The sequence below is a fragment of the Podarcis vaucheri genome (genome assembly GCF_965113315.1).
Source record: "Podarcis vaucheri genome assembly, chromosome: 8".
NCBI classification, from domain to species: domain Eukaryota; kingdom Metazoa; phylum Chordata; class Lepidosauria; order Squamata; family Lacertidae; genus Podarcis; species Podarcis vaucheri.
The window spans coordinates 63873099-63892581 of record NC_138766.1 but is presented as its reverse complement, the minus strand read 5'-3'; the positions used below and the strand labels follow the sequence as shown (position 1 = coordinate 63892581).

The window sequence follows — 19483 nt, the reverse complement described above, 5'->3', positions numbered from 1 at the left end:
TCTTACACATCTACTCACCTCCCCGACGGCCGATTCAGCGCATCGTCTCCTCTTTCCCCCTCGCACTGCGGCTGAACCTTCTCAGCTTTTGGGCAACTCTCCGCCCCCTGCAGGTTGTTGCGGGTGGTGGTTTATTTGCAAAGGAGGGGGGCGTCTTTTTTTATTTTGGAAAAAGATTACGCCGGGGGTGCTTTGGACAAACGCCCGGGCGGAGCTCCCGCTGTCATTGCCTCCCCAGCGTGCAGCTGCAGCTGCTGATCCCAAATTCACGGCGCTCCGGCTGCATGAAGTCATCGTGCTCCTCCTCTTCCTCCCTCCCCCACTCCGGATCACCGCATTCAGCTCTTACTGGGGGTGGGTGGAAAGGCAACCCCCCCCCCCACCGCGATAGATGAATGAGGCAGGGATGGATAAATGAGGGCGTGGGGAAGCTTCGCGCCTCTCATTGCTAAAAGCTTCCATCTCCAGGAAACCGGCGAGGCTTGGCGTGCCAAAGGAGATTCCCTGCCTACCCTCCCTCAGACTTCACCCCGGCTTTGGATGCTCGATGGGCTGCTCCGCGAAAATCTCCCCTCCCCTCTTAACTTCTCTCCGGGCTCCCCCGAGGATCTATTTACGAGGGGGCGGGAGAGAAGCTGATGATCTGTGCGCTTTAGCCGGGATCCATCCATTTGCACCTGCGAGTTGCAAACCGGAGTAGCTGTGGAATGCAGAACTTGTGATCCCTGAGCCTCGTTCGCAGGCTGAGCAAGAATTGCAAGAGTGCTTGGGAAAAAGCGATTGCTCCCTGCAGAGCGTTTTCGAGGAAAGGCTACGTAGGCCTCTCGCGTGGTTGCTGTAGATATCTGCTGCAGTCCCAACTGTTTGCAATAAGGTTTCCGCAGCGTTTTAGCAGAAATCTGTTCAATCTTTCTCATTTCTGTTGAGTTATTGCCAGGCTTAGTCATGCTGAGAGCAAAACTGTGAACCTTGGAGCTAGTCCCATTAATTTCAGTGGGTCTGCTTTAAGCGTGAGTAACCTTCATCTCACTCGTAATTTGCATGAAGGCACTATGCTATTGGTAGCCTTATTTTTGGCCCTTTGCGCTGAATTTTCATTTTTCACCACTCCCACCAAAAGAGTTGGTACAGTGGTACCTCGGGTTACATACACTTCAGGTTACAGACTACGCTAACCCAGAAATAGTGCTTCAGGTTAAGAACTTTGCTTCAGGATGAGAACAGAAATCGTGCTCCGTTGGTGCAGCAGCAGCAGGAGGCCCCATTAGCTAAAGTGGTGCTTCAGGTTAACAGTTTCAGGTTATGTACGGACCTCCGGAACGAATTAAGTACTTAACCCGAGGTACCACTGTATTTTCATTCAACTGTTCACCACGACCCCAAAATCACTTTTCAGTTCAGTCATGGCCAGCTTAGAGCCTATCGGTGTATTTGCAAATTTAGGGTTTAAACATGTTATTTTGCCCCAATGTGCATAATTCCACAAATACATGAAACTGCACTTACCATTTTCTTGCACATTTGCCCAGTTTGGAACAATCCTTTTGGGTGCTTGTCCTGAATAATTTGGTGTCACCATCAAACTGGCTTCTCAAGGTTCTCTTAAGACTTTTTGTGAATGGGGGGGACACCAATCCCCCCAAATTTTAGGGGGGGCACTTCTTACATTCCTCCATTGTAGGATCCACCCACTTGCACCTACTTTATGCTCCCTGTTCTTTATAACCAGTTACTATTCTGTAAAGGACCAATGCTCTGATCCCCTGGCGGCTAAGTTTACACATTAACCTTTTGTATGTTTTTGTGTGTGTTCCAAATCTCTTTAAAAGTCCAAACTCAGATAACCCTATTTACATGCTTTCTGACGCTGAGTGGGACAGGACTTAACCTTTGCAGAAGCCATGTTGATTCCTCTTCAGTAAAGCTTGTTCATTTAAATCCATGTTATGCCTGCCTTTATTAATTATTTCTATCAATTCGTGTTAAGCTAATTGGCCTGTAATTTCCCTGGATCCCCCTTAAAAAATAATGTTGCACTGGCATATGAAGGCTGGTCTTAGGGATGTGTTAAACTTTTTTGTATGTAAGCTCAACAATTTCACTTTTGAGTTCTTCAAGGAATCTTATGCAGAGGCCTCCTGGACGCAATATTTTTGTCTGGCTTGAAGCATCCTCAGATTGTGATAACTCCCCTCATCGGGGTGGAGAGGTGATTTTTGCATGGCTACAATATAATTTACCATACAAAGTAAGAGTCACAACCAATATTACTCTTTCCACCTCTCCCCACACATTGTCAGTATGTGGCCCTCAGAAGGTTACCCATAAAGAAATGGGCTGAAAAATGTCCCCCATCCCTAGCTTACAATGGCTAGATGTTTTCCAATGCCAGGCACATAGGAGGTTAGTAATAGGATGACAGTGGGCAGGGTTCACCTAACTAGCCTTACCAGCAGAAGCCATGCTCAAGGACTTGCATAGTAGGGTTTCCTCCCTTCTGCTCCCCCATGTGCCCCTGACCCCCTGGAATTAGCTCACAGCAGGTGGGTAGGTCAGGAGAACGCTCAGAACCACACGTGGGGTGAGGAGAGGGGTATCATTCTTTCTGGCAAGCTGCAATACTTTCACGGAGAGAACAATTGGAAGAGTGTGACATTGAACTGCACCCAATGGTTTGCAGCATGTTCAGAGAGCCTTTTCCTACAGAATATTCCTACACAGTACAGTGGTACCTTGGCTTACATATGCTTCAGGTTACAGACTCCGCTAACCCAGAAATACTCCCTCGGGTTAAGAACTTTGCTTCAGGATGAGAACAGAAATTGTGCTCCGGCGGCGCGGCGGCAGCAGGAGGCCCCATTAGCTAAAGTGGTGCTTCGGGTTAAGAACAGTTTCAGGTTAAGGACAGACCTCCGGGACGAATTAAGTACTTAACCCATGGTACCAGCGTGGTGTAGTGGTTAAGAGCGGTAGTCTCGTAATCTGGGGAACCGGGTTCGCGTCTCCGCTCCTCCACATGCAGCTGCTGGGTGACCTTGGGCCAGTCACACTTCTGTGAAGTCTCTCAGCCTCACTCACCTCACAGAGTGTTTGTTGTGGGGGAGGAAGGGAAAGGAGAATGTTAGCTGCTTTGAGACTCCTTAGGGTGGTGATAAAGCGTGATATCAAATCCCAAACTCTTCTTCTTCTACCACTGTACCCACAACCATAGCTGGAGTTTCCAAGCAAGTATTGAGGCCTGACACCTTGCTCACTTGAGAAATTTTAGCACTGTAATCTTCAAGGTCATTGCCTCATGCGTTTCTATGGTGATTCAGCTGGCACTTCTAAACAAAAATGCAGCCTCTTCACACAGATTATGTTTCATCAGAACCATCTGCAGAGAACGCTCAATGGCTTTCTCTCTCTCTCTCTCTCTGTTGGTCGCCTATTGCATTTATAACAAAGTTTGCCGTAATCCCCACCCCCTTCTCTTTCTCCCCCTCGGACTTTTATTTTATACTTATAAATATTCCGTGTAAAGTGTATACTGCAGATACTTCACATCTGTGGCCAGTGATTCTAGACAGTGATTTGTGGTGGATCTATTGTTTCTTCAAAGCTGCAGAATGTTCAAAGGAAGGGCAACTTGGGCAAGATTTTTAAAAATATCACAGGCTGACATGGCAAATATATAGAACTATCGAAGTAGGCTGAAGTGCTTGATCGAGACCTTTCTCTTGAGCAAATTCTCTTGAAATGGATGTGATTTGATTATGTTTAACATTCAGTTGTTCATTTTTGAAAGTGTTTGTTACTTACATCCTGCTTTATAGCCCTGAGAGGCTCCCAAATATCAAATGGTTCAGAAGGTTAGCAGATCTAATGAGGGGTGGGGAGAACCATAGTGCCCAGTTCGTTCATATGGCCTTTTGTTTGCCTTCATTCTTGGCCTTAATTGGTGTGGATCTTTGAGAAAACTGGAACTGATCAGGTGAAACATGAAGCTCAGTCCATAAACGGGTCAGGTCTTTGCTGGTTGGCAGTTGCCAGGCAACTGCTTCCACTGAGGACCTCTGAGGCAAAGGAGTAGTTCAGCCCATGATGCATCCAAGTTCTTCCCTTGTTGGGAGCTCTTAATCATCACTAGTATTCATCTCAGTCTTAAGCCAGTTTCACCTGATGGGGTTTGAGAACCCTGAAGATACTAAACTATGAGCTACTGAGAAGGGACAGAGCTCAGTAGAGGATACTATATACTTTGCATTCGGAAGGTCCCTGGTATCTTCAGTTTAAAGGATCCAAGAGAAGAAGATCTAGAAAATCTCTCCCAAGGAGCTGCTGGCAGTCAGGGTAGAACAGATTACGCTGTTCTAACAAACAGTCTGATACAGTATAATAATCTTCTGCTACTGTGAACAATATGCTAGATTTTTAAGAGCAGCAAAGCCTGCTCTATATTTAGAACTTCGTATTTTTACCATGTCAGTAGAACAAAGTGAAGCTCCTGCCAGGAAAGGGTTTATGAATTTCCTTTGTGAAATCCTGCAGCTGTGATTCAAGAGCCCGTTCAATCAAAATGGGAGAGAAGGAGAGCAGATAGTGAAAGCAACAAGAAGCTGTGCTTAAAAAAAATAAAATCCATGTGCACTTTCATGCCCTTGGCCACGTTAAACAAACGAAGGCAGCCATAGCTGGCTAGTAACTGATTGGTAGAGTCTCAGCCCAAAGCCCAAGCCCTGAGAAGACAGCATTTCAACTCACTACTGCCGTGATAGGCTAGGATTGGATGAGCATTACTTGAGCTGCAGCTTTTGCTGCTGGAGGATGCTCTGAAAAGTGGAACAGGAAGGGAAGCTGCCTGTGAGCACTGATCCCACAAGCAAAAGGAGAAGCGGAAGCTCTTCAATTTTTTATACCAGAAAGTGAAGCTTGAAACCACACATTCTTCATTTGCAACTGCTTCAGATGCTGTATATCTGATATATCACAGCCTTTCTGCTGCTACCATTTTCATAGAGTTCAAAAACTGCACTTAGATGACTTTTTTTCTCTGCCGTCAGCTTAATTTTTGCCATCTCTTGTGGTGGGATACATCTGAAGGAACTCTCTTCTAATGCTTACAGCAAGTCAGCTGCAATGGCTGTTGGCAAGGACTAGCAGTGTAAATCTTATTCATGTCTACTTTGAAGTAAGTCTTATTGAGTTCAATGAAGCTTACTTGCAGGTAATATAGGATTGTGCTGTACGATTCAACAGTAGTAATGGTCACAGTATCAGTCGCAAGAGATTGCCTGATGTACCAAAGGTCTAGAAAGGTGGAAGGACGGATTCAGTTTTGTAACACCCAATCACTCAGATTCTAAGCCCTGAAACTCTTGTGGCAGACGTGTGCAGTTGTGTGCCCTACCATGTCAACACTGAGTACTTCAGCAGCTGACTGCAGCAGAGCAGCAGTTTTCTTCCTCTTAAAAATATACTACCGCCTATTTTTTTTACCTGACATTTCAACAGTCTGGTATTAGTTCCTGGTTAAAGCATCAGATATATAAACTTGACCGCCATTAGAAGCCAACATGACCTCAGTGGTGGCTAATATATTTTCCTAGCTATGGCTGGTTTGCCAGCTATGGCCATTCCTGGACAATTACGGCTTGCCCCCAGTGATTCAAACACTAGTGACCTTCCATCTGGATGATTGCATGGCAGGGGGTTGGGCTCTATGACCTTTGGGATCCTTTCCAACTCTGCAGTTCTATGATTCTATGACTACAGGTTGGCTCAACATGGAGCTGGCCTTGAAAACGGTCCTGAGACTGCAGCTAGTACAAAATGCAGCAGCCAGAGCTTACCGGGTCCAATCAAGGATATAGTTTTAGCATGCAAAGTCCTGAATGTCTTAGGCCACTTGTTAATTAACTGCTCTCTATAGTGTTAAGTTACACATATATTTTAAGGATATGCATCCCTTAACATTTTCACTACCACTTCACGTTGCTATTCATCACCCGTAAGTGCTGTCAGCCTTTTCATATAAATTGCTTTCATTGATTCTGCCTTCCACTGAATGAAATGCATGGATGACTCCATTCAGACATTGAACTTCAAGGAAGAAAGAGGTGTGTGGATCACTTGCATGCCTACATTTTCTGTTGCCCCCTCCACCAAAGTCCCACGCCACTTTTAGACAAACTCATGTGCTGCCAGGACATGTGCCATTAGAGACCGGGGAGGTGTGCCTGTCTGTGTAAACCAAAACAGAAGGACCCTGTACAAGAATATACTTATAGGCAGTGATAGCTACCCGAGGAAGGGAGTACAAACCATAACTGCTACAGCCAATGCTATTTTCCTAGAAAAAGAGGTAGTGGAACTCGTCATGAACCCCTCCCTCGTTCTCTGAGAATGGCAATGGCGCCCACCTAAGAAGTGCTGGAACTCACCTGAGAGGTGCTGGGACTGAGTTCCAGCTGAAAGAAAGCCCTGGCTACAGCTGATATATTAGGTGAAACCAATCACCGCCACAATTACTTAGAAACACAGCACAGTCGTGTTCTTGACTGTCTTGGCCAGCCTTTGCCAACTGGTGACCTGCAGATGTTTTGCATGACAGCTCTCATCAACCATGGCAGCAGAACTGTGGTGAGCAGGCCCTATGGAGGTTTTATCCAAAAGATCTGCAGGGCATCAAATTGGAAGCAGCTGGTCTGGGAAAGCGAAGGGTGCCTAAGAGGCAAAAATAGTTGGATTATCCAAATGAAGGAATAGGAGGCTTGGAAATAGGGGGTGAAGATGAAAGGGGTACTAAAGGTCTGCAGAACAGAACAGGATGGCAGCTTTGTAACTGAGTGAAAAACGAAAAAGGTCCTTAGTGTTGCAATATGTGGGACGATGCAGGAGGTTACCATGGGCTAGGGAGTGGTATGTGTGCAGGGTGGGCAGGCTTGCCAAAAAAATGGGAGGAGGCATGGACATGGGGGTAAAAGTGATGATGGGTGCGAGGTGAAAGCTGCAGAGATAGTGCAGGATAGTGTGCACCCCGGAAATGATCTCTTTCAGCTTCTGCCTTCTGGAACTAGGACTAGCCGCCTGAGAAACAGTTTCTATCCAAATGCGATTTTGGTTTTAAACAAAGTGTAAGGTAGTCTTTATGTGAGTATATTGTATTCAATTATGGGGTATCAGAGTTTCTAGGGGCTAACCAGGCTGGGATGGCTGGGATAGCAGGCTTGTGGGTTTTTGAATGTCTGATGTAGATTTTTTCAATTTCATTGTTCTGTATAGGACAATGACAATAAAGATTATCGTATTGTATCATATCATGGAGCTGCTAAATGGAAGAAAGAAACTACTTCAGAAATAGGGTTGTGAAGTTGAAAATACTGTTTAGTGCATGGGGTGGGAAGAGGAAGCTCAAGGGGTCTAACACGGTGGGGAGTAGCAGGAGGTTCGGCAGGGGAGTAGCCCCTAGTTCAGCTATAAAGACACTGTATCCCTTTTTGATCTTGTGTCGCAAATCTTTTGACAAAACATTGTAGCTGATGGTGTTCTGCACCTATTTATGATGCATGTAAATTCCATTGAAACCCATCAGGTCTGTAATACCCTGACACTTTTGGTTACACAACTACCTACCATCACTGATGATGAGATAGATAACTCTTCTATAGTTCATGGCGCACCAGAAGCTCTGTGGAAATGAATAGTGGCAATGTAATAACAGTGATGCTACGCTCAGGAATAGGCAAGTGTGCCTACCTTTTCATTTCTGGTTCCACCTGAACTATGCGGGCTTCTTTTTGGAGGTGGAGGGCTAACTGTGGCTGAGGAGGACCCTTGAAAGCAAAGGGTGGCCTGAACATCTTGAGTCCAGGTTTCCAGGATGCCTGTTTATGAAGGATACACCTGGCAATTGCAATTATGAACTGCAAGTGACTTTGTTTTCTTCCTCCTCCTGTCTGGTACCTTTGATTGCTTTCAGACCAAGTTTATCATTTGCTTCGCCTTCCGTGTGTCCAGCAGGACCCTGCCCAAACGATATCATGTTTCACAGGCATTTCCTTTAAAACGGATTTCAGAGCTCTTTTTTTCTTTGCCCTCTTGTTTTCTCCACAATGTGTTTATTGTAAGCACACTGACAATATAATGAATGCCCAGACAGTCCCGATATTGTCTGGCGCTTTGTCGCTCCACTGAGTACCGTTATAAAGGATTTGTGCTAGAATATATATTTTGTGCTGTTGGTTCATTGTGGCAAACCTCATTCAAACTGAGGGATGGGGTTTGGAAATACAGCCCTGGATGCAAAGGTCACTAGGGTCACGCAGAGTTGATGAGATGGGTTGCACGTAAGGCTTTGATAATATCTTTAAAAATAGGATGGGTAGCTGAAGAAGCATTTTATTTTGCAGGTACTGCAGGGCTAATGGAAGACGTTTTGATGTTCAAAATGGCTGTGCTTCATGACGCAAGAGATGTGCAACGATTCAGTTCCCTGGGGAAAAGCACAGCTTGTGTGATTATGGCCTCCTTGGTGTTTCTAAAAATATTACGATCCCAAGCAGCCAGTTGGACTTCTTGTGCTGTTGTGCTGACTCTGGTGGACTGAAGATACACAGAAATGCTCTTAGTAAGTGGATTAGTGTCATATTTAAGGCTGAAAAGCTAGGGACTAGCTCATACACTATAGAATTGAGAAAATATAAAACGCAGAAATGCAAAGTAGCTGGTATAATGCAAGGATGCCAACAGGATTTCCTGGGCCTGGTACACCGTATGTGGACTTCTGCTTCCTGCACTCAACTGTAAGCCACGTTGGACGTTCAGCTTCTGAAAAATGTTTGCAAACTGGAACACTTACTTCTGGGTTTGTGGCATTCAGGAGCCAATTTGTTTGACAACTAAGACTTTCAGGAACCAAGGTATCACTGTATATTAACTTAACCTAAGCCTCCCTCTTGTACAGAAAAATATACATCCATCAAAGGCAGAAAAGCAGCCTCCGTCTCCTTGCAACATTTCAGAGTCCTGATATTTACACTACAGTAATGATATTATTTGTTAATTTAGTTGTTAATTTTTATCCTCCAAAGCAGCCAAAGCACTATATATGGGTTTATTCCATTTCCCCTCCCACAGCAATCCTCTGAGGTAGACTTGGCTTGCACAAGTTCACCCAGCGACTGATTTTGTACCTAGGCCTTTCTGGCCCAAGTCTAGCACACAAAGCGCAGTACTTACTGATCCAAGTTCAACACCACACTATAGTTATGGTAAAACTACAAACCACAAAATACAGTAATAAGACTGTATTAAAGCTATGACTTATATAAAGTGCATCCTTTTTTAAGGCAAATGCAATGGCCCCATCTCTCATATAGAAAGCTGCCTCATGCCCAGTCAGACCATTGGCCCATTTAGCCCAGTATTGTCAACACTGGCTGGCAGCATCTCTCCAGGGTTTCAGCCACGAGCCATTCCCAGCCCTACCTGCAAAGCCATTTAGACTGAGGACAGTTTATCAGCTCCAGACAGAGAGCTAATCTGACTCCTGAGTAGTTTTGCAAGTATTGCACTCGTTCCAATTTCCTCTAATCCACTCGTTGCTTCTTTCTCACTTTTTCTTTAATACATTTATAGCTGACATCTTCAACAACTAGGGTTCTCAGGTCAACAAGTAATAGAAAAATATGCAACTCCTTCCCTGAATCAATTAAATAAAAACATAATAATCCAAACTCAAATCCTAACAGCAGATTCCTAATGCAAACTTGAGTTACAGGAACCTAATTCAGGAGAAGGGAAATACTTCTTCCTTGCCATATCTTAAGGCGGGGGGTAGTTTTGCAGTGTGTCATTTTTGCATATTGTGCTAAACATCTCATTTGAACTTGAGAGATCAAGTTGTAAAAACACCTTGAAATAGTTTATTAATTCAGGCCATACAAACAGCTTGAAAAGCTACATCGTTTTATTTGAATATATTCAAAGGCTGCCCTCGTGTGGTGGTCTTTAAAATAGGAATGTGTCTCTTACATAATGGCATTACGATTGAACACAAAAATCCCCAACCTACTGAATATTTTTGTTTTAAAAAGTTACAGAAGCAAGAGGTTTCAGAGGTTGCACAGGGCTGCCCAGCCTGATACATATCTAAACCTTGGGATTTGTACAAAACTGGTCAGCTTCCTTATTCTAGAAGGGATGAATATATTTATAAATCTTGGTTTCTACCGATTTATTTCATTTTTCACATGTCAAATTAAGTTCATCACATTTCTTCATCAGTTTGTGTTATGGGTTCAGTGAGAACAAACAAGGAGGTCCTGGCAGGATTCATCAAAGGGAGAGGACAATTGGGAGAAGATTACTGAATGAGTGGCAGGTAGACCCCAAGTCATTCACTAAGAGACGTTCCTGTCCACAGAGGCAGGGGTATCGAGTCTTCCATCGCCCACCTCATTGAGGTTGCCCTGGTAACCAAGAAGGCATGAACATGAGTTGGACCACTAGTGAGCAGACTGAGACAAAGTTCCACAGACCCTCCATGTGTCCCTCTTTTCCAGGGACAGTCCCAGATTTACCGAAGCTATCCCGGTTTCTGATTTGATCCCAGAATGTCCTGCATTTCCTTAGGCCCCTGTTTTCATCAGAGGAATGTTGAAGGGTATGGTAGGGCGTCCCTATTTTCATCAGAGACATGTTGGAGCGTAAGGAGTTAAGTGTTGAAATTGCAGAGTCCTGTGCACAACGGAATGACGAACAGTACGTGCCACATGCTTAAAGTTGCTTTATTTTCAGTTCAGTATTGAGAAATCACAAACATGCATCTTGCCTCTGTGGGAGCAGAGAAGCAACCGTCCTTCTCCTCGGAACGAAGAACACCGAGAGAAAACAGTGAAAAACAGGAAACCAGTGTACGTCACATCCAGCTTCCCATTCCCGTGGGAAAACCCAACAGTACTCTGACTGTGGAATGTAAACATTGTCTTGTGACAAGCACTTCGCTGCACAGTGAAGAGAGCAGAAACCAACATCCTCCCCCTTTCTGTGAACATCACTGGGCAGCGTGTTCGTACAACATCAGTACAAACCCAACTTCTGTACATAGGTACAGTGTTGATCCTTTGATACAATCTTGGACAATACATCAGCAGGAATTTCATTACCTGGCATATAGGACACCGTTACGAGTCCCTTCTGAATATGTTCCCTAGCATGTTGCAACTTCAATTGCAAGTGCTTCGTGCTTTGCTTACAACCTTCCGGATTCAGCAAAGCCAAACATGCTTTGTTGTCCTGGTAAACCTGGATTGGACATTTGACAGGAATTTTCATGTCTTTGCACAATTGTAACAACCATTCACAATCCTTAAGTGAATAAGACAGTGCATTCAGTTCAGCTTCACAAGTACTTAAGCTAATTGTTGTTTGCTTCCTGCATGACCAATCAAATAGACTCTGATTGTACATGTAGCAAACTCCAGATGTACTTTTCCTGTCTGTAGTGTCACTTCCAAAACTTGCATCTGCAAAAATTTCAAGACCACCAGACTTCTGATTGTTAAATCTCAGTCTGTAATGCATAGTGCCTTTCAAATAGCGTGCTATGCGTTTCAGAGCTTTCCAATCCTTAACAGTAGGATTGTTAACTTGTCTGCTTAGCAAATTACAGCTAACAGCAATGTCAGGTCTTGAACATCTGGCAATGAAGTTTAGCTTGCCTAGCACACTTCTGTACAGTGTAGTGTCAGAAAATGCTTCTTCAGTGTCTTCTACCTGATAACCTGTTGTCATCGGTGTGTCTACAGGGTTAGCATCCATCAGGTTCAGTTTGCTTAACACATCAGCAATTTTCCTTGACTGGTGTACTAGAATGTTACCACTTTGATCTTTCTCTATTTCCAGAGATAGGTAGTTGTTTACCTCAGTGTTTCCCAACCACTGTTCCGCGGCACACTAGTGTGCCGCGAGATGTTGCCTGGTGTGCCGCGGGAAAAATTAAAAAATTCGAAAGATTTTTTTTTTAAAGTCACATTTTCGATTGGGGCGCCGTCACTAGATGACCCCTGGGGTTCCCTCCCTCCCTCCCACTCTGCGCCTCCCTCCTCCTCCTCCTCCGGGGACGCCCTTCCTGGCTCTCGGCCAAGGCTTGGCGGCTGCCACTCACTCACTCGCTCACCCAAACGTCCCTCCATCCCTGCACCCGGCCTCTCCCCCTCCGTCCCCGGCGCGGGGGCTGCCGGGATCCGTAGTCCCCTCGCCCTTGGGCTCCGCACGGGGTGCGCGAACTACGTTTCCCAGCGTGGCCTGGCGGGCCGGGCGTTTTGTTTGAAGCGCTCTTCTCCCGGCCATGGAATGAGCGCGGCGGCGGCGGCCGGGCGGGCAGGGGCTCTTCCGCGCAGACCCCGCGCAGCCTGCCTGCGCCCCCGCAGAGATCGGGCGGCAGGATGGAGCCCGGGGATCCCCGCGGACGTGGAGCGGCGGCGGCGGAGGCTGCCCCCCAGGTAGGGCTGCGTCGGGGGGGTTATTTTTGCAATGCTGCATCCGCGCCGGAGGGGACGCATCGAACCGCGGGGAGACCCCTTGGCGGGCGTGCAAGGCAATGCATGCGTGCAGGCGTTGCATGGAGTGCAGTGCAATGCAATGGCAACGCGGCGCCCTGCATGCATGCACGCAACTTCCACTGGCGCTCCGGACTTGGCAGGTGAGGGGGGTCCCCAGTGGGCGGCAGAGAGAGCCGGGAGTGCGAAGGGGAGCCGGGGGGGGAGCAGCGCTGCTCCCCGAGCCGAGCCCAGGGGGAAACTTCGGCGTCGTTGCGCCGGGTGTTGGAAGCGGAGGCTGGCGGGGGCCCCTCACCTGCAAAACCTGGTCGCCTCTCATATATTTCGTGCATTGCATTCATCGCCCGCTTTCTCCTCCAAGGAGCTCCCGGGGGCGCGTGTGGTTCTCCCCGTGTTATCCTCGCAACAACAGCCCTGCGAGGTGGGTCAGGTGAGTGGCCCAAGGGAGCACCCAGGGATTGTCCTGGCCAGGTGGGGTGATTTGAACCCTGCTCTCTGCCCGGTCTTCGTCCTCATTTAGCCCCCACATGTGCATGACTGTGCATGACTGAGGTTTTCCCCCCTCGTCTTGGCTATGGTGTGAGTCTGTGCTGTTAATTAATGGGGTTCTGCCTTCGGAGAAGATGAGCCAGCCCTCAAGGAGGTGATTATGTAATTTGCTAGCAATTCATGTCCCTCCCGGCGTGACGCTGTGCGCTGACGTCACGGGGCTGTAATGGTGGTGTGCCTCGAGATTTTTTTCATGAAACAAGTGTGCCTTTGCCCAAAAAAGGTTGGGAAACACTGGTTTACCTCACCAAGATCTTTCATGTCAAAGTGCTCTTTCAGTTGAGCTAGGGCGTTATTGTACATCGTGACATCTTTCCAAAAGAATAAAATATCATCAACATAAAACAAACAATACAGTTTCTTTTGCCCTTCCTCTTTGACAAACACACATGGATCAGCTTTCCCTTGCTGAAAACCTAGAGAAAACAATGCTTCAGTGAGTTTTGTGTGCCAACACCGTGCACTTTGTTTGAGACCATAAAGGGACTTTTTCAGAGCACAAACAAATCCCTGTTTTACCTGTACGCCATCAGGTGGAAGCATATAAAGTGATTCACCTAGAGATCCGTACAAAAACGCTGTATTCACGTCGTGGTGACTAATGTGTAGATTCTCCTCTGCAGCTAGCTTGAGCATAAGCCTAATGCTCTCATATCTCACCGTGGGTGAGTAGGTCTCGTGATAGTCTTCACCTGGTACCTGTGCAAAACCTCTGGCTACCAATCTGGCTTTGTGTCTGAGTATCTTGCCATATTGATCAGTCTTCGCTATGAAGACCCATTTGCTTCCAAGCAGTTTCATTCCTGGAACTACTGGAACTAGCTCCCAAGTTTTGTTCCTTTCTAAGGAATCAAGCTCAGCCTTCATAGCATTTAACCATGGCTCAGCTTCCTTAGAATCCAAATCCTGGATTTCTTGGAAACTTGAAGGTTCAAATACCTTCTTGGAGCTTTTAACAGCTGCTACTGCTGTCTTAGCAAATTCATCAGCAAATCTCTTTGGAGGTCTGCCTTTTGTGGCTCTTTGTGACCTGCGAATCAGCCTTTGGTCTTCAACACTCTCCTCTTCCTTCTTAGGAGAAAAGTGACCTATTGTGAACAATGGTTCTTCCAATTCCTGATCAGAGCTTTCAGAGGGTCGCATAGAGGCTTTCGCACTCTTGAAATCCTCTGAAGTATCCGATTCAGTTTCAGACTCAGAATCAGAACCTTCATCAGTGGGTGTGGGTTGTTGTTGCTTATCCTCAGTCTCATCACTGTCATCAGGATAACATTGAAAAATTCCCACGTTCTCCCCCCACTTGGCATTGTACTCAACACTTCTTGTGAGCCTAATTGTCTTTGAGTCAGTCATCATTATTCTGTAAGAACCTTTCTGATAACCTAGAAAGATACCATGCAAACCACGTTTGCCTAATTTGGAGCTTTGTGGTGAATGAATCCACATATCAGAACCAAAAATTTTCATGTGTTTGATGTACGGTTTCTTGCCAAACATCTTTTCATAGGGGGTGCAATCAATCGCTGAAGATAACCTGCGATTGTAACTGTAAATAAAACATGAGAGAGCTTCGGCCCAATAACTCTCTGGAAGATTGGCATCATGCAGCAAGGTTTTTAACCCTTGAAGCAATGTTTGATTTGCCCTTTCGCAAAGTCCATTCTGCCATGGCGAGCGAGGACTGGACAAATCGTGTTGAATTCCTTTCTCAGTCAGAAAAGCTTCAAACTGCTGAGAAGTGAATTCCCCCCCGCGATCTGTGAAAAGAATTTTTTATCTTCTTACCATGCACATTTTCCAACCAAGCACAGAATTCCTTAAACCTTTGAAAAGCCTCTGATTTCTGCTTGAGATTATACACGTAAATATACCTGGAAAATGCATCAATGAGAACCATGAAGAACCTGTTTCCACCCAAAGAGGGCGATAGTGGACCAACTAAATCAGCATGAACAATCTGGTATGGTTCTGTAGCTTGCCTACTAGACACCTTACCTTTCGCAGCCATTTTCACCTTGTTTGCTGCGCATGCCTTGCACTTCATGTGGTACCTGCAGGGTTTAATAGTCATACCTTCAACCAAGGCAGGCATTTTAGATACTGCCTCAAAATGCAAATGACCAAATTTCCTGTGAAAATCATGAATACATCCTGCATGCAAACTTTTGTTAGAACCTGCAATGCAACAAGGCTCATTCTGCACAACATCATCATAATACAAAACAAACAAACGATCAACACATTCAGCATGCAATACATAATCGTCTTTCTTTGTGATGGTGCATTTCTTGTTCTTGAAGGAAACGTCAATGTTCCGTTCATTCAGCTGCATCACACTGAGAAGATTGTGTGTGGCATCTGGAACATAAAGTACATCCTGTATTGATAAGTCCAAACTGTGAAGAACAACAGTTCCGTAGCCTTGACTGGGGATCGTGTGGTCATCCGCCTGGTGAATCGCACCTTCCTGCGGTGTAAAAGACACGAACAGTCGCTTATCGTTGCACATGTGGTGGGTAGCTGCTGAATCAACAACGAAGAAAGATCTAGACGTCTTCTGGACCTTTGCAACCTTTGGAGTGAAGCGTGAGACCATTGCCTTGTGCTGCGTTGTCCTGGACACCGGACCTTTGCCTTTGCTTTGGCCTTTTCCACGCGATGAACTTCCGCTGCGCTGCTCTGTCTTGGCCTTGGGATATTTGCATTCCCTCTTCATATGGCCTAGACGTCCACACGAGTAGCATTTCACTGCCTTCAAAGCTTTGGCGCCCTCTGGTGGTTCCACTGCACTCTGGGATGACGTCTGTGAAGACTCCCCCTTACCCATGCAGCTAGCACCCCGGCGATCTGCTTCATTCTGGATCACGGCAGTAACATAGGCTACTGTGAGCTGAGCAGTTGGTTGAACAGCAATCTGAGTGGCAACGGACTCCCAACTTGGACCCAAAGAATGTAGTATCATAAAAGAATACACAGCCTCTGGAAAGTTGAGTCCTCTCTGTTGCAACTCATGTCTCAGATTCTGCATCTCCATCAGATGTGTACGCACATCTCCACCTTCAGCAAGAGTCATGCCATGCAGCTTGGCATAGTAGTACATTGAGGAACCAGCTTCTGTCCTCAAGTGAGCCGCTCTTAAAGTGTTCCAAATTTGTCTGGCTGTGGTCTTTCCACGCAACAGACAGAGCTCTTCTGGGGATACTATCAACGTAAGTGTTCCCCTTGCTTTGGAATCCTTAGCAGTCCATTCATCTGTAATTGGAGCTGGGGGGTTGTTTGTAATAACATTAAACAGACCTTCTTTCTGCAGAACAGCCTCTGCATAAAGCACCCACTCCGTGTAATTTTTCTTATTGAGCTTAGGAATCCCAAAAGCATCAGTCAGCTTTGCATTAGCCATCATCGCTGCTGTTTAATCAAGCTGCGTCACAGTGCAGCAGCTTCCAAAAGCAGTTGTAAAAAGTACTTTCACTTTTCCAGCCATCCAAGCCTGTGAGCTTGTGCCTATGCCTGTATTGCGGCAAAACGGCTTTAAAAGTTCAAAGTCCAGCCATAAAGCCATAAATTATAAACTGGCAGGCTGCTCCGGGCAGCATGAGCACATACCTTCATCAATCAAACTTGACGCGCAGAGCAGATAACGCGATCCGTTCCTCTGTTCCTCTGCCGGCATTCTTCAGTTTGATTTACGTTTTTCTGGGCCCGGAACCAGAATGTTGAAATTGCAGAGTCCTGTGCACAACGGAATGACGAACAGTACGTGCCACATGCTTAAAGTTGCTTTATTTTCAGTTCAGTATTGAGAAATCACAAACATGCATCTTGCCTCTGTGGGAGCAGAGAAGCAACCGTCCTTCTCCTCGGAACGAAGAACACCGAGAGAAAACAGTGAAAAACAGGAAACCAGTGTACGTCACATCCAGCTTCCCATTCCTGTGGGAAAACCCAACAGTGCTCTGACTGTGGAATGTAAACATTGTCTTGTGACAAGCACTTCGCTGCACAGTGAAGAGAGCAGAAACCAACATCCTCCACCAGCCAAGGAGATAAGTAACTATGAAACCTTTAGAAAACATCTGAAGGAGCTTCTGTTGTCAAACATAATCTTTTTCCGGAAGACCATTCGACTTCCGAAACGTTTGACAACCGAGGCGCAAAGAGCTGTTCGCAATTTTCATTGCAAAAATTGTTTTTTTAAAAAATAATATTTATTGATTTTCCAAAAATTTAAATTTAAACACTACAAACAAAGAAGCAAAAAGAAAAAACAAACGAAAAACAACACAATACAATACAATACAAAACACTACAAAACTAACACATAAGACAAATAAAACAAAACAAAGACCATTTAAAACATATTAAACAATTTCAATGTCATATCTTTCGTTCGCTTATTTCCACGACTTCCTCACACCTCCCTTTTTGTATTCCACATCAATTAATTATTTCAGCAACTCCTTTCCATCTTCCTCTGTTTTCTATCCTATAATTATCTTAACACATTCTAACCTTATTTTGTTCCCTTGAATACTTTATTGATCTATTTATACTTAATTCCTTATAACATTTCTGCTAAAGCCATATAACTTCATTCCAACTGTGTTCTAACATTCATTAATTTCGCAATATTTCTATAAATAGTCTTTAAACTTCCAGTCTTCTTCCACCAGCTCTTCTCCCTGGTCTCGGATTCTGCCGATTCTCTCAGCCAGCAAAAAGCAGATGATTCACAACAAAACTTAGGGCTCTGGCAGGGCAAGTCCACCTCCTTCTTTAGCATCCGTTAATATCTTAAATTTTACTCGAGGCTTCCTGCCCTGCTAAACAAATCTAGAGACGTCCCTCTGCCACCTCCTGAGACAATCCCTCCCATCCAAAGCTTGCAATGTTTGAAACAAAAGCAACATCCCCAACATCACAGCAACCCTCATCCCCACCACAGCAACTCGGCCCAACGATAACAACTTCCAATTTAGTCCTTTTTCCAAATCCCCCTTCTCTTCAAGCCAACGTCCTTCACAGTTGCCCTTGAATAAATTCACATTTTCCTCAGGTAGGGCTCTGATCCTCAATTTCATCTGTTTCTCTTTAAGTTCAATCATAACAAGTATCAGCTTGAATTCATCAAGTTGTCCTTGTATGGATGGGACTCTCTCTCTCTCCAGTTGAATTACTTTAACTTCAGCAGCAAGGGTTTTCTCCTTAACTTCATCCACAGTTTGCCGTATCAGGATAGATTCCTGTATCAATTTCTGGGTAGTTTCTATATTGGTATTCACCTTTTGTCCCAGGTTATTTAAGCTTTCTACCATTAAGTCAGTTTTAATATTTGCAGCATCCACTTTCATATTTATCACATCCATTTTCTTGTGAAGTTGTTCCAGCGAGTCATTTATTTTCACTAATACAACCGCTAAGGCCTCTTCTGGCGACATTCCGTCTTTCCCATCTGCCATAACACTCAATAGATTCAAGGTCAATCTCACAGTCTCACGGGTTTTATCTTACTGCTGGAAATTTCCCAGCCCAGATCTTATATAGCCGCCAGTTTCAAGAACTTCCACTAGAGGGAAACAGTTTCTATTTGTATTGATACGTAATGTCCTCTTATAGGCACAGTTCAAACGACCCAAAACTAATTTCAATTTTACTTTCACTGCTGGAGACAGTAGAAACAATGTATCTTCTCTTATGCTAGCTGTCAATGAACGATCCAAACGCTGTCAATAAACATCCCACCAAACGTCGGACCTACTAGCAGCCCGTTCCCAGGGTCCGAGCGGCAGTATTTTACCTCTCTTGGTCTCTTCCGCAGGCAAACTCAGTCCACAACTCCCCCCCCTTCTCCTGCCTCCAAGGGGGGGGGATTATATTCTTTACTTATGGAAATTTAGTCTTTTACAAAAGGCTTTCCAAGACTTCAGCTTGCAGCCTCAATTGCTTCAGTCTATTTACAAAAGGGGAAGGCGGACTTCCTGTATTGAACCTTCCTCGTTTCGATGCCAAATTAGACGTTTTAAAAATCCAATTTTCCCGATTAAGCTCTACTCACGGGTAGTTACTTTAGAGTCAAATTGTCCACAGGAAAAAGTCAGCGCTCTCCGACAACAGCTATGCGGCTACGCTCCGTGGAAGAAGCAGATGATTCGAAGCACTACGCCGCTCACCCCACATCGCTCCGGATCCCCGAAACCGGGTTTCCCCGTGAGTGGGAGAGGTGCAAAAGGTCCCGCCGAATCCCACGCTGACAGGCTTCTCCCGCCTGTGATTTTTAACGGGTCTCCACCTTCACCGTGGCGGCCAGACCCAGATTTCCACGGAGCTGATTCCTCCCGATCAGAGGAATCCAGCCATTGCCGGAGGCGCCTCCCCGGAAGTCTCTTCATTGC

General features: G+C 45.5%; 1 protein-coding gene and 1 long non-coding RNA gene across 3 annotated transcripts in view; one reads left to right on the top strand and one right to left on the bottom strand.

Moving 5' to 3' along the window:
- Positions 1–267, bottom strand: part of PKIA (cAMP-dependent protein kinase inhibitor alpha) — a 39756-nt gene extending 39489 nt beyond the window's left edge. The window contains exon 1 of the mRNA XM_082234088.1: positions 19–267. The gene's annotated coding sequence lies outside the window, so the exon portion shown is untranslated. The remainder of the gene's footprint in view (positions 1–18) is intronic.
- Positions 1–19483, top strand: part of LOC309538523 — a 65953-nt gene that overhangs the window by 257 nt on the left and 46213 nt on the right. For both annotated transcript variants that reach the window (XR_014222270.1, XR_014222271.1), the window contains exon 2: positions 8391–8608. This is a non-coding gene — a long non-coding RNA (uncharacterized lncRNA). The remainder of the gene's footprint in view (positions 1–8390; positions 8609–19483) is intronic.